Source organism: Ictalurus furcatus, chromosome 14 (genome assembly GCF_023375685.1).
Source record: "Ictalurus furcatus strain D&B chromosome 14, Billie_1.0, whole genome shotgun sequence".
Taxonomy (NCBI): domain Eukaryota; kingdom Metazoa; phylum Chordata; class Actinopteri; order Siluriformes; family Ictaluridae; genus Ictalurus; species Ictalurus furcatus.
Window position 1 is genome coordinate 13,427,220 of NC_071268.1, and position 14,139 is coordinate 13,441,358.

The 14,139-nt window shown below is 38.6% G+C and overlaps 1 protein-coding gene across 3 annotated transcripts in view; it reads right to left on the reverse strand.

Annotated features, from left to right (window-relative positions):
* Nucleotides 1-12,186, reverse strand: part of osbpl5 (oxysterol binding protein-like 5) — a 41,051-nt gene extending 28,865 nt beyond the window's left edge. For 2 of the 3 annotated variants that reach the window (XM_053641222.1, XM_053641223.1), the window contains exon 1: nucleotides 11,521-12,186. The gene's annotated coding sequence lies outside the window, so the exon portion shown is untranslated. The remainder of the gene's footprint in view (nucleotides 1-11,520) is intronic. The other variant, XM_053641224.1, reaches the window with a different exon arrangement.
* Nucleotides 12,187-14,139: the final 1,953 nt, after the last annotated feature.

Genomic DNA, 14,139 nt, shown 5'->3' on the forward strand with positions numbered 1-14,139 from the left:
CTGTGATGCTGGTTTTTCAGCGCTGCTGAACCCGAAGAACAAGTATAGGCTCATGGTCTATAGGTCATTCTCATGGAGTCAGACTCATGGTTGAAGATAAGTTTGCGTCTTTTCCTCAGCCCTACTGAGCCATGACTGGACCACCTCGCATCCTCTCTCAAAGCCCTCCCATCCTGCAGAGTGTGTAGTCTGCAGAGGTTGCGGGGGAGGGTAATCGTGAAACATTCTTAAAATTGGGTCGCACTCGCAAAAAAGGTTAAGAACTGTTGGAGTAAAGGATTTAGTCCAAGTTAAAACAAATCATTAGCATCACAAAAGTGGATTCAAAACCACCTGCAACTAAAGGTAATGTTAGACATGAGACCAGTCCTTAGGACATCACAAGAAACTCGTAAAATTTGTCAACTCTCTCTTACTCCTTTCTACATTTAAGACTTTATTGTGAGGAAGGTGAATGACACCTTACCCAGACTGCGTTCTATCAGCTGGTCAGTATGGTATTGGGTCTTCTGTTCTTGAAAACAAATAAAAAGGTTAACAGGTCTCTAAGAATTGCTGCTCAGCAGACAGGAAAGTCTAGAAAGTCTAGTCTTATTTGTATAGGATTTTATATGTAAAGCATCTCCTGGACCTGACACAGGCTCACTCAAGTTTAGCAGGCCAAAGATTCTCCTTAAAGGAAGATGCGGACGCTGAAATTTTGTGAGTTATTTGGAAAGGGAGGAAACACTGACTTTACAGCAACAGGATCTGATTCATGCAAATGTTTACACACCCACACCTGCACTTTTTATGCATTTTTAGTCCTTTTTTATAATGTTTGGTGAAGATCTCCTCACATTCTGGCAGCAGTCAATATCTGCTCATAGGAAGAAAAAAATAAACACACTGTGCACCAACAGCAGCCAACCACTCAGGACAAATCTGCCATCATTATACTAACATTCAGGGAATGAGAGAACACTGGCAGGAGGTGAAATATGTGCTGTGGGTCATTTTGTAATAATAAACATGAAAATGATAACTGCAGTTAACACCAAATTCACTGACTATTCCTTAAAATAAAAAGCCTAATAAAACACACCTTATGCAAACACATAGTGCATTCAAATTCTTAAGTAAAAGAGATACCTGGTCAGAGTAGCCTAACAATACAAGTTTGTGAGCTATTAGAGGCACTGCATAATGGACTGAAATCACTTTTCCCGTAAGGAATAAAACACAAGCACGTAGTGTCATTGTTATCATAGTAATCATTGTTCGGATGGCCTGATGGAAAACTGAGATACTTTTACTATCCCAAGGTTGATGCAAATTGTTTTCAAGAAAAACAAAAAACACAGACAGGGCATCATTTGGGTACATGGTGTATTTTATTGCTTTTGAAATATAATGTCCGTGAATGAAAAACCCCATGTTCCCTCTCCCTCTGTATTTTCTTTTTGCTGGGAAGAGGCAGAGTTTAGCTTGCCTTTTATCTAGCTGTCAGTGCAGACCAGTGTTGCCAACTTTTCAGACCCTTTTAGCAACTTTTTTGCCAAAAAAAAAAAAAAAAAAGACCCTAGCGACAAATCTAGCGACTTTTTGGACAAATCTTATCAACTTTCCAAATGTCTCCAGTACTGCCCTGCAAGCACGAGGTCTTGCGTTCCTCTCTCTGCGTCTGCTCTATTCAGTGAGAGGCTGAGAGCTGGAGATTTAACAATGTCATGGCTAACAAGACACGCCCTTTGTCCCAATTTGAATAATTCGTATGCGAATGTTTTTAGACGAATGGAATGCATTTACATGTAAAATAGTACACGTTATTACAGCCTAGTTCTCTTGTTCAAAGTAGTTATAGTGTTCAGAAACACTTTTGATCATTCATGTTCTATACCTGTCCGTTATATAGTTTTATAAAAGTCATAAAAGTTATTTTTTAAAAATCATAAAAGTTATGAAAGGTAATTTGAAGAAGTACAAAAACACAAACAAAAAAAATCTCTCTCTCTCTCTATCTATCAAAATTATAGATAGATAGATAGATAGATAATCATGGTCTCCTCCAAAATGGGGGGGGGGGGCATATCACATGACAGGGGAGGCCTGGGGGGACTTTGGTTACAAAAGGTTGAGAACCTCTGCTGTAAAACATCTGTGAGGCAAGTTAGCTCCTGTTATATTATGTTCCACATGTCTATTTTTTCCGTTTCTATAAGTTAAGACAAAAAACACAAAACTGGAACGTGGAAATTCCTCTGTCCTGAAGACTTTCCTGTGGCGGACACCGGAGACTCCTCCCAATAATGTTAAACAAATAATCTCCTTAGAGCTTGTCCTTTGTTAAATTACACATTTTAAACCGTTTATTATTAGGATTAGATTGTGTGGCATTTTCACCATACAAGTCTCTGTGAATGTACGGTTACTATAGAAACGATAATGTGTTCGAACAAGTACTTTAATATCAACCTGTGATTTGCCTTGCAGATGGTACTATTGTCAGAGCTGCTGTTATAGGAAATTAATCAGCGCCTCCTGACCAATCAGATTCAAGAATTCAACAGCACCGTGGCACGAGTCAATATACTCACCTGAATGACACCGTGACCCCGAGCCATGTACTTCAGCCTGTGGAGACGAGCACAGGCAAAGAAAAGCACAAGAGCACCCTGCACTAATTCCACTGTGAAACCCTAATACAATAAACATCATTACAAAAAAGCTTAATGAAAATGCACTTTACTAAAAAGCTCCAAGAAGACATAAGGATGAAGAGGTGTTAAAGCTCAACGGGTAACCCATTCTCGTAAAATTAGGACCAGCTTTCTTTATTTTTATTTATTTTTAAAACAGAAGTAGGATAAATAAAGGAAAATGATATATCAAGGATAAGCTGTTGATCACTGTCAGTCAAAAATCTGATAGACGTTAAAAATGAGCAGCTGAGCTGAAGTTTAGAACAAGAGATAGCAGGGCAGAACTTCATACGGAGATTATGAGGATTATGTTAAGTAGAAGTAACAAAGATTTGATGCTGTACTATTCTTTAAAATCAGGCAGAAAAGTGAAAACTGAAGCAAAAACACTCATTAATGTTTGGTGAAATGCTGGATGCTGAATTTAGCTCTTCAACTCCGCTGAAAAGTAAATCTGACCCTCCTGATCTCCACGTCTAGGCGTGGGAAGTTATTTTATAAACACACACACACACACACACACACACACACACACACACACACACTCACTCACTCTCTCTCTCTCTCTCTCTCCTTGCCAACAGTAGAGAGGCGTGCCCCTAGAGAGGGCTAGAATGGTTTGTTTACACAGTGTGTGCTCGTTTCCAAGGTCAATACAACCTGGGAAGGCCCGGGAGAACTGGAACCTTTTTCAACCCAGGTTAGAGCAGTCCCATCTACCCTGTATGTGACCACTGGATCAGCTAAAGACAGGCTGTTATTTGTATGTCTGTCTTTGTGTGTGTGTGTGTTTGTGTGTGTGTGTGTGTGTGTGTGTGTGTGTGTGTTACTGTTAGAGGACCCTTTCTACTAATGAGCAGCCTTGAGTCCAGGCCCCACTACACAGCCATTAGGCACCAAGAGCTCCTTGATTACTGTGCCTAATTTCAAGTGGAAGAACATTAGGGAGCTTTGTCTGCTTTCTAGAGGTGATGGTTTTATATATCTTAATGCAGCAAATCAGCAGCAGGTGCTTGGGCTGAGGACACTGCAGTAAATCAAAGCCCTGGGTCTGCAACCACTCAGCAGTACTGCTGATGATCACTATAAATAACTATGTTACTATTATTGGGGTTTTATATACACATATATATATATATATATATATATATATATATATATATATATATATATATATATATATATATATACACACTGAGATTTTGTCTTCTGGGAAAATGTGATGACATCAAATATCGGAAGGAGTCAGCCCTAGAAATAGCAACTCCAACAAACCTACACATGATCTTAAGCCAATCAAAGACAAATTTCTGACAAACTACTAACGGAAATGGTTAAGTGACTAAACCCCCCCCCCCGATACAGACAAGGCCAGTTTTGAATAAAGGCAACCAAGGGGAAAGAATGTCACATTTCCATTGTCTAATGTGTCAGCTATAATTGAATAATGGTTGGGATTTGAATATTCTCTAGTCTCTTACCGTAGCACACAGCGACTATGACTACATTTACATGGACAGCAGTAATATAATTATTGACCTTATTCTGAATAAGAAAATGTTGTGATTAAGGTGTTTACATGAGTCACTTTTAGAATATTCCTTTCATGGTCCTGTTTTACATGTTCTAGAAAAGAGATCGATTAACGCCACACGTCATTACATCCCCACTCCACGCCGTCCGATGTTCCCTCCAGAATTTCACGTATCGACATACAGTTGGTCTTTGTTATGGTACCATATACAGTTTTGGGTGTTTCATTTTTAATTTTACGAAAGCTTCAAGTGCAGTTAATTATTTGTCATGCTATACATGCAAATAGACGACTGCTTGAAGCCATAGGCTGCTTCCGAAACCACGCATTTACCCAGCAGCTAAGTACGCGGTTTCAGACGCAGACGTGCTATCTTGTTTGCTGTCAAATGGTTGAGCACTGCCGTGTGTGTACGTGTCCTGTAGCAAAATGCGGTGAAAACTCCCACACACGGTTAATAGTGTGATTAAGGTGTGAACATGTCTGTAATGCACTTCAATAATGCGACTAAAACAGGAATACTCCACATGTCTTAATTCAATTTGTGTTTACTTCGAGTATGACTTTAGCTGGATTAAGGTCAGCAATAATCACTGTTCACATGCTAGTTTCTTAATCAGAGTATCATCTTAATCGGGTTAATATCGGATTATTGTTGTCCATGTAAACGTATTGAGTGTTTGTACTTTGACAGGTCCAGTGGGACAAATTACAGCTCTACAAATCTTAATCTCTGAGGGATTCCACATTCATGCTGAGGTTCAGTCTCTGGCCAAGCTGAACAAACCAGCTCAGACCTCAGATAATGCCCACAGAATCTATAATATATATATATATATATATATATATATATATATATATATATATATATATATATATATATATATATGAATGAACATGGGGCTGGGCAGCACACTGGAGCTTCCACTTGCCCGGTTGGCTAGCTAATGAACTTATTTTTTGTCTAAAATACAGTAAGAAACTAAAATACAAAATGACTGCAACCTCCTTCACATCTGAGAACATGCAAGCAAAAGAAAGAACTGAAAAAAGGGAATTCAACAGGCCCTCCTCACCCCTCCGTTAACTGGAACTGATTCTGAGAAACACAAACATCATAAATGTCAGAAAACCTTTCAAGGTCAATAATTTAGTATTACTTTAGAACAGGCATGGAGTATTTTCCACTCATTTACTCAAACTAGCTTCCATTACTCTTTACCTACACTGGAATCATTTACCATTTAAAATTTGCTTTGCTTCATGTATTTCACATTGAACTGATTTTACACTGTTTAACACCTTAGCAAAAAATATTCATGATCAGGCTTCAAAGCTGGAATCTTATCAGTAGAGGTTTTTATAGGGGACTTCATGTCACATCTTTTTGTTTGAGTCTTGGTGACGTGGAATAGTGCGCACACTGCATTACTGCAGCGCACACACACACACACACACACACACACACACACACACACACAGTCCCGAGACTGTACTGCACACAGAGCAGCGGGAAATTAGGGCAGGGCGTTCTCCTGCTTCCCAAAGCTACAGGCCCACACCATGACCAGGACAAACTTTAAGAGAAACAACCTAATGCACACAATGTTCCTAGTTAAAAAATCTTGAATGTTTTTTATTTAGACAGGATTAGGAATACTCTTATAGCATGCAGCCTGTAAAAGAAAGGCAGCGTGATGCAGGATAAACAAGGCCCTTATTTACTTTCATTTTTGCCTATACAAATATTTTCTCAGGAAAATAATGTTTCTTATACACAAACACATCGTGTGAAGACAGACTCACATGTAGGTACACACACACACACACACACACACACAAGCAAGCACGCACACACATGACCCCCCCCCCCCCCCCCACACACACAGCACCCGCACACACAGCATGACCCATTTTATCCTCCTACTCACACATAAACAAGTTTTAATTGCACTGATGTGCTTAAAGTGGAAAAAAAAATGCTCAAAGTTCTCACGGTGTTCCCTTTCCATTCCACATGGACCTTATTTCTTGATATTTTTGGCATCCTTATTAAACAAATCTGAAAACCTAACCTTAAATCTAATTTCTGGATGATTATTCAGACGTCTTTTTATTTTCATTTAAGTTTGCCATTTAGCAAACCACCAGTCTATTCAAACCAATGCATGAGCTTATCACTGAGCTTACATTTTCTGTACCACTTGTCCTACACAGACGTGGGGAGCCTGGAGCCTACACCTGGGAACTCGGGGCACAAGGCGCGGAGACACTCTGCCAACATATCACAGGGCACAATCACACAAACATTCACACACTATGGACAAAGTAGAAATGCCAATCAGCCTACAACGCATGTCATTGGACTGCGAGAGGAAACTGGAGTACCCAGAGGAAACCAACGAAAGCACCGGGAGGACATACTAACTCCGTGCACACAGGGCGGACATGGGATTCAAACCCACAACTATAGGAAATCATGTTAAGATGAAAAATTTGTGTTTTATTATTATTATACTTATATTTTATTGTACATTATAGTTATAGCACACACTATTGGTTTATTCTATCTGGCTTTATTCAGGCACTAAACTAACTGCTGGTTGTTGATTCACTATATAATCTATTTTAAATCTCAGCATAAGGCAGAAACTCAAACGCCTTCTCTTCCTGGTTTCAGTAGGCAGTGAATAAGAGAAGGTGAGGGAAGCAGATTGGCGATGGACCTCAGTGACAGTGAAGGCAGTTGCTCGGGCATTTCATTACTTGCCTCTTAACGTCATCTATTCTCACAAAGATGACAAGACCACACCAATCTGAGAGAGTGTAGAACACTGTGATCCAGTCTAAACTGATCTTAACTAAACTGCAACAGTATAGATGTATGTGCGCGTGTTTATTCCAATGGCTTTGCTTCAAGTTCAACCATATAAACAGCATAAAAATGATAACCACGTTAGATAATTGGCTTATTAGTAGCAACCGGACAATAAGTTTCAGATGATTCACTCTCAAGGAACGCTAGTGATTAGTTCAAATCCATCCTGGTTTAATAATGATGCAATGGGCACACTGCTCACACTTGCTGAAGTCTTTCATAACTAATAGTGGAGGCCAAACCTAAACATTAAGAAGTAATTTACAGTGCTGTCCTAATCCCTAGTTTAGAGTAACAGGGTGTTACAACGTCTGCTGAGCTACTGCCTCGTATTTTCTCTGAAAGTGTGAAGATTCTCAGCATGATTACTGTTACAGAACTAGAGTTTAAATTTGGAAAAGGCAGAGTGGCACTATGAGCAAGGATTACACCATAGAAAAAGCTTCAGCCGAGTGTCGATTTAACACTGTGCACTAGGCTGGATTGGTTTAATGAGATGAGAAAAGCACCATTTGTAGCAAGCAGCACTCAGAGAGATGGACAGAGAGCTCCTGTCAGCTGTCACACTCCAGTAAAGCGGTTTAGCAGCCTTCGCCTTCACCCACAAAACAGCAACCTAAAAATACACCTTAAAACATTAACGCTCTACCTTCATTCAAAACCATGACTCAAACCAAGTCAACTTTTTAAAAGTAACCAACCTATAAACAGTCAAATAAAAAAAATGTTGTAGTATATTTATTTAGAATGAAAAGGAGCAATCTCAAAAACTTTGCAAATGTACCGATTTAGAAAGAGCAACAATAATAATAATAGAAAAAATAGACTTTAAAGCATCAGTATGCCGCTTTTAGCGATTTGCAAGATTTTCTGGTAAAAGTATCACAAGCAACGTCACTTTGACGTTGACATTACAGCGTGCCAGTTTTGTAACGTCACTCGTGCTGCTCAGCCCTTCCCCGTGCAAATTCATCTTTTGGTTACAAGGAGCAAGTCCTTATACCTTCAAGCACAGCCTAAGGCTGAGGTCTCAATCTGAGCAGAAAAAACTTGCACCAAATCCAACCTAACAGCACTGACTTTAAATTCATTTTTAGACTTTTGCCATTCCAGAGAGACTCATAGCAGTGCAAGAACACCATGTATTAAGGCATTTTGTTCCTACTTACTTAGCAATGCTTAATAATTAACATCTTAAATGCTTTCACCAAACATACCGACAATACAAAACTAAATGATTTTATAAACCGTCAACTTTAGGAAGCTCGCAAAAATCAAGCAGCATGCACTACATTCTTAAAATATACACAACACATTTGACTAACTTCACAGTACCTGGACTTCGGTATGATAGTTAGCCTACATCTCAGATCAAACACTAAATTACTGTAGTAAATATAAATGATAAATAACTCCACCAATTCTTTATTATGAAACTTCCACCAGGAAAGTAGTGCTGCCCAGTCCCATGTTTCGGTTGAATGAATTGAGCTGGTACTCCGATTATTGCTGAATTTCTGCGACGGAAAATGCGCAAAAAAGGAATGATGATAGTCTAAAGAGGTCAAAATCTCAATAGACTTATAACATGAGTGGAAAATGAAAGGTCATATTTCCCATCAGCTTGTGTTACGCAATGACGGGACAAACTGATGCACCGTCTTATGACAATCTTTCAAGAGAATCAGACTTGAGGATGTATGAAAATATTACAGCATGGTGAAGGGTATGACATTGGTGTGTACAGTATTTAGCAAAGCAAGTCAGTTCTACAGAATTTAGGTAATGGTGGGCTGGAAATACCAAGTGTTTACATTCTAAGAACTACTGCTGTAATCATGAAAACTGTCCTGTGCTCATCCCAGGACTCTTATTCCCACACTAAGCATTGTTTCAATACACTGCTTAACATTAATGTTCAGTACACCTGTATACTATAATGATTTATAATCTCTCTATTTCGTGTCACCCAGAAAAGCATGAGTTCCCCTTTTGTATTTGGTTCCTCTCACAGTTTCTTCCTCATGCCTTATCAGAGATTCTCTTGCCAATGTGACCTTTGACTTGTGCATTAAGGATCTAAATATGAATCCGGATTTCTGTACAGCTGCTTTTTAACAACAAATGTGCTCAGAAGTGTTACAAAATAAATCAAGTGAAAATAAATGCAATCCCAGCTAGTTTGCTGGTAGAGCTTACTGAAGCAAAAATCAGATACAGGTCTTAGAACCAGGTTTTCCAGTGATCTAATAAAAAGTAGTTATAATTGTATGGTTACACAACTGAGTAAAGGAAGAAACCTGCTGTAATCACTCAGCAAATACTTTACTTCCTGATATGACCAATCAACTGTTCTTCAAAGATACAAATACTATGAATGCACCAATCTGATATTGAGAATTGGCACTGGGCAATTACTAGGCTGAAGTTGTGAACGGGATTTAATGTTTTAATGCTCTTATTCTGCAAATGCTTCTAATGCTGATCAACATGTCACATATCTTGCACTTGCCCACAGACTTTTCAAAAGTTTGCTTGGTTACTGTATCAGCATGTCAGTCACATGATTTTTCTGTTGCGGGTGCCATATTTGGGACCGAATTTTTGGCTAAAATGACATGCCTTACTTCAGAAGAGAATAAACATTACTTAAAACAAGACCGAGATCCGTATGTACTTCCCAACAACCCGTATGTACATCCCAACAACCCAAACATACTTCCCAACAACCCAGATGTACTTCCCAACAACCTGGATGTACTTCCCAACAACCCGGATGTACTTCCCAACAACCCGGATGTACTTTCTACCAAACTGCTGATCCCATGCAAACAGGCAGAAAACCAGTTTTGTGTTTTCCTAATCAAGATATATATATAATATATATAATATATATATATATATATATATATATAATATATATATAAATAATATATATATATATATAAATAATATATATATAAATAATATATATATATATATATATATATATATATATATATTACACAACCCCTTTCCCTATTCTACAGACTGCCTCAAAGCATTTAAGAGCACAAAAGCTACCTGTGGGCAAATGATCCTAGAGTGTTTCATCAGAAGGAGAAAAACCCCTTTGTCACCATTACAGGGACAGTTGGTGGAGATCAATTTTAGCAATAACTAAGAATAATTATAGCAAGAATTAAATGTCCCTTTTGTCCCATAACGCAGCTAGCTAGCCAACATAGCTGTGAAGCAGGACGGCAGGGACAGGGACGATCCTCTGCACTGCTGCTTGTTGAAGATGCACTGTATGTAGCCCATTGCATTCGTCTATTACTTCATTGCTTAATGAAGCACAGAGAACACTCATGTAGTCAGCCCACTATCAGGTCCTCAAAATGGCAGCGATCATACGGGGTGACGTCACAAGAAACTCAAGGATACCCAGATTACCTGAATCGTATCAAAAACATGGAGACCTGTACATTGCTACTTGAGGCATCTGCTAAGCTCACATGCGCGTGTAGGAGAATTGAGGTGGTGATTGGAGAGAAAGAATAAAGAAAAAGAACTGAGCAAATCTGCTTTGACAGCAAGGATGAGAGATTCAAATATGATGCACCACTTTCCCAATACACTTCCACTAAAGATCCTGTTTAACTAAAAAAAACCTAGCCTATTAATGAATGACTGAATGACTTTGACTTTGAGGTCATCAGGGCATGGCACAATCAGTAAACAAGAAGCTAAAGAGCACACACACACACACACACACAGCTTAGGATATATTTACACAGCTTTGATGTGATGTAGTTTTGTATACACCACACATACAGATTTTCATGTGCACTGAAATCTACTCTGTCCTCCTTTTCACACCAAATGAAAGAATTAAACTTAGGCGTAGTCTAACCAGTGTGTTGTTGCAGAGGTGGACTGAGGATATATAGTACAATAATAAATAAATACTTGTCCCAGTTTGAGATAATGAACTGTCGGACTGATAACGGGAGCCTTTTTTTTTCTTTCACAAATCCGACTGCAAAATAGAGATGATTTAATGATACATTTCTGATCGAGCCTTTCCGAGACAGACAGACAGACGGACAGAAACGTGGCTGCAGCAGTCTTAGAACCAAACCATGACCTAATACTACTGACAGCTCTAATGTTACTGCTCTGAAAAACAAATACAACACTTTTAAGAAGCAGATGACAAACATACGAGTCGTTTCCGAGTTTAAATGTAAACACCTTCGATGTGAGATGGCCAGTGCTGCTTTAAAATATATATATATATATATATATAAAAATAAACCGTCCATGAAAACGGCACAACTGTTGCCTAAAATGCGTCCAAATGACAGTTTAATTCGGGTCTGAACGTTAGCATGGATATCTACTCGGTTTTTTTACACACGAAATGTCTTGAAGATTAAGCTTACCTTTTCCGTGTCGTCAATGTTGGTGTTGTAACTTCGCCCCTTGTAAATGGAAACGGAGCTAGCAGGCTAGCAAACTAGCTAACATGATACCCAAAAGACTCCATCATCCCACATCACGCCGTCGTCGAGTGAGTGAGTGAGAGAGAGAGAGAGAGAGTGAGAGAGAGAGAGAGAGAGAGAGAGAGAGCACACTTCGCTTTATTTACCGTCACTGACACGTTAGCTAGACAACTAGTTGTAGTTATCTAGTGTTTGGAAGACTAACAAAACGTCTTGTCACACGTCATTCAATCTAAACGGCTCTATCCTGTAAAGAGGATCTCGAATTCAAGCGTTCAACAAACCAGCAAATACAATGCTAGTCTTAAGTAAACACTGGCGGTTTAAAATATGAGATCATCTACAACCGCGATGTCCTCCAAAAAAAAAAGTGGCCAACCGACAACACACCCGCCCTTGACGACTAGATTTGAGCTGAATAAAACCGATCCACAGCGTTCAAAAACAAAACACACACAACGTTGTGCTTTCCGTGGAGAGAGATAGAGAAAGACGATTACGGAGGCGTTGTGAAGTTAGGCAGCTATGTAGCGGTTCAGGAATGATGCATCCAGCTGCCGCCGCACACAGCTGTTACACAGAGAACACAGGAAATGCCATCGGAGTCAGCAAAGCGCTACGGGTCCAATCACACGGGTTCAAGGTAAACTCGGACTGGACTCCAAGCGGATCTGGATTCACTTCGGATCGCTTAACGACGTTCTCCTCTGTTATGCCTACTGTATGTGTGAACAGTGTGAATGTAAAAATCTGATCTTTTAAAATCAGATTTAGATCAGGTTCACATTAGGTTTTTTGCTGCAATGACCCAAAATAGTGCATCACTCATCAGGGTTTTTTTTCTGTGTGAACAGTGTTGACGTAAAAAATCGTCTCTTTTAAAATCAGATTTAGGTTACATTCACATTAGGTTTATTGCTGAAGAGACCCAAAACTGATGTAGATGTGTCACAGAGCTGGGGGGTTTTTTCTTCCTGTGTATGAGCAGTATGAATGTAAAAATCAGATCTTTTAAAATCAGATTTAGGTCACGTTCACATTAGGTTTATTGCTGAAGAGACCCAAAACTTATGTAAATGTTTCACAGAGCTGGGTTTTTTTTTTTCCATGTGTGAACAGTGTGAACGCAAAAAACGGATCCCTTAAAAACAGATTTATGTTATAATCACATTAGGTTTTTAAAAAAAAATTGTTTGTTTTTTATTCAGATTGAATCTTGACAGTTCACGTTTATGACCGCAATTGACACATATCTGTCTTTAATCTGAACACATATCTGCACATGAGCACATCGATTTCTTGGTCAATTGTTTGGAACACTATTTTGTTGTAGCTTTCGTCCATTTTAGCTAATATCAAGTAAACCATGAATTTCTCCTTCCTTCCACTGAATATTCACAGCTGAAACTGGATGATGATGGCAACAGTGATATGTGCATGTGCGTTGAGGAAAAGCCACATGAATTCCAATCTGATTGTTCTCCTTCATGTTGCATGGCCAAATATCAGACAAGTAGCCAATCTATTACCACATGGCTCAAGTTTGATTTGAAAAGATTAGAATATATGTCCACACACTCCTTATAAATTCAGATCTGTGTCACATTAAGGCAGAAAATCAGATTTGTGTCTCTCCAACCTGGTGATGAAAGTACAGCAGCCATAAAAAAAATATTTGAGCCCCTTTGGCCTTATTCACTCTAAATGCTCAATTCTGATTTACACTGGCCAGTCCTTGACATAAATCATTGGTCTTTGAAGTGGAGCAAGAGGTCTGTGAAGCATAACTAGAGGGTCTTTTTTTATTATTATTTTGTTATGCTGGTGGAAATCATAACCTATTATTATCAAAGTTATTATATTTAATTATTGAGTTCTTATAGTTATTAACCTGTTGGAGTGGTCCCTTAAATTGAGTCTGTTTAATCCAAACCTTAATTACTCAAAAATAAGTAACCCTATGAATAATGTTAACTTGGATCTAATGTGTGTGTAGAAATTTCAGCAATAAAAATGATCTATGCTTCTAAAAAAGAGGCAAATATTATTGTACACATTTAAATAATGAGCCTAATATTTGAATAGTTGTATTATGTTTATAAATTTGTGCTGAGGGGTTCAGTGTCATTCAATTTCCACTTGAAAGGGTCCCTGGCTGAAAAAGTTTGAGAATCCCTGATGTAGACAATACAAGCAGCTGCCTAGGATGCCCTCTACATTTACAATGTCAAACTACATGCAACCATTCCCATCAAGGTTTTTTTTTTTTTTTTTTTAAGCTGGAAAGTTGAAGATATTCTGTACATGTGTAGTGGACCTGCCCGAATGTCAAGAAAATGTAATCACTATACATAATACCAATATTTATTAGCCTTGTGATGGATGCATTTTATTTGATTTATCATCACACTGACAGTTTAGGTTTGGTATTAGTTAGGTTGCACCCTTTGCTTTGTATAGTAAAAATGCTATATGTATCGGCATGTGACAATTTAAAGGAAAAAAGACCAAGTAAAGTGTCTTAGTAAGGTGTTGGGGCACCATGAGTTATCAGAACAG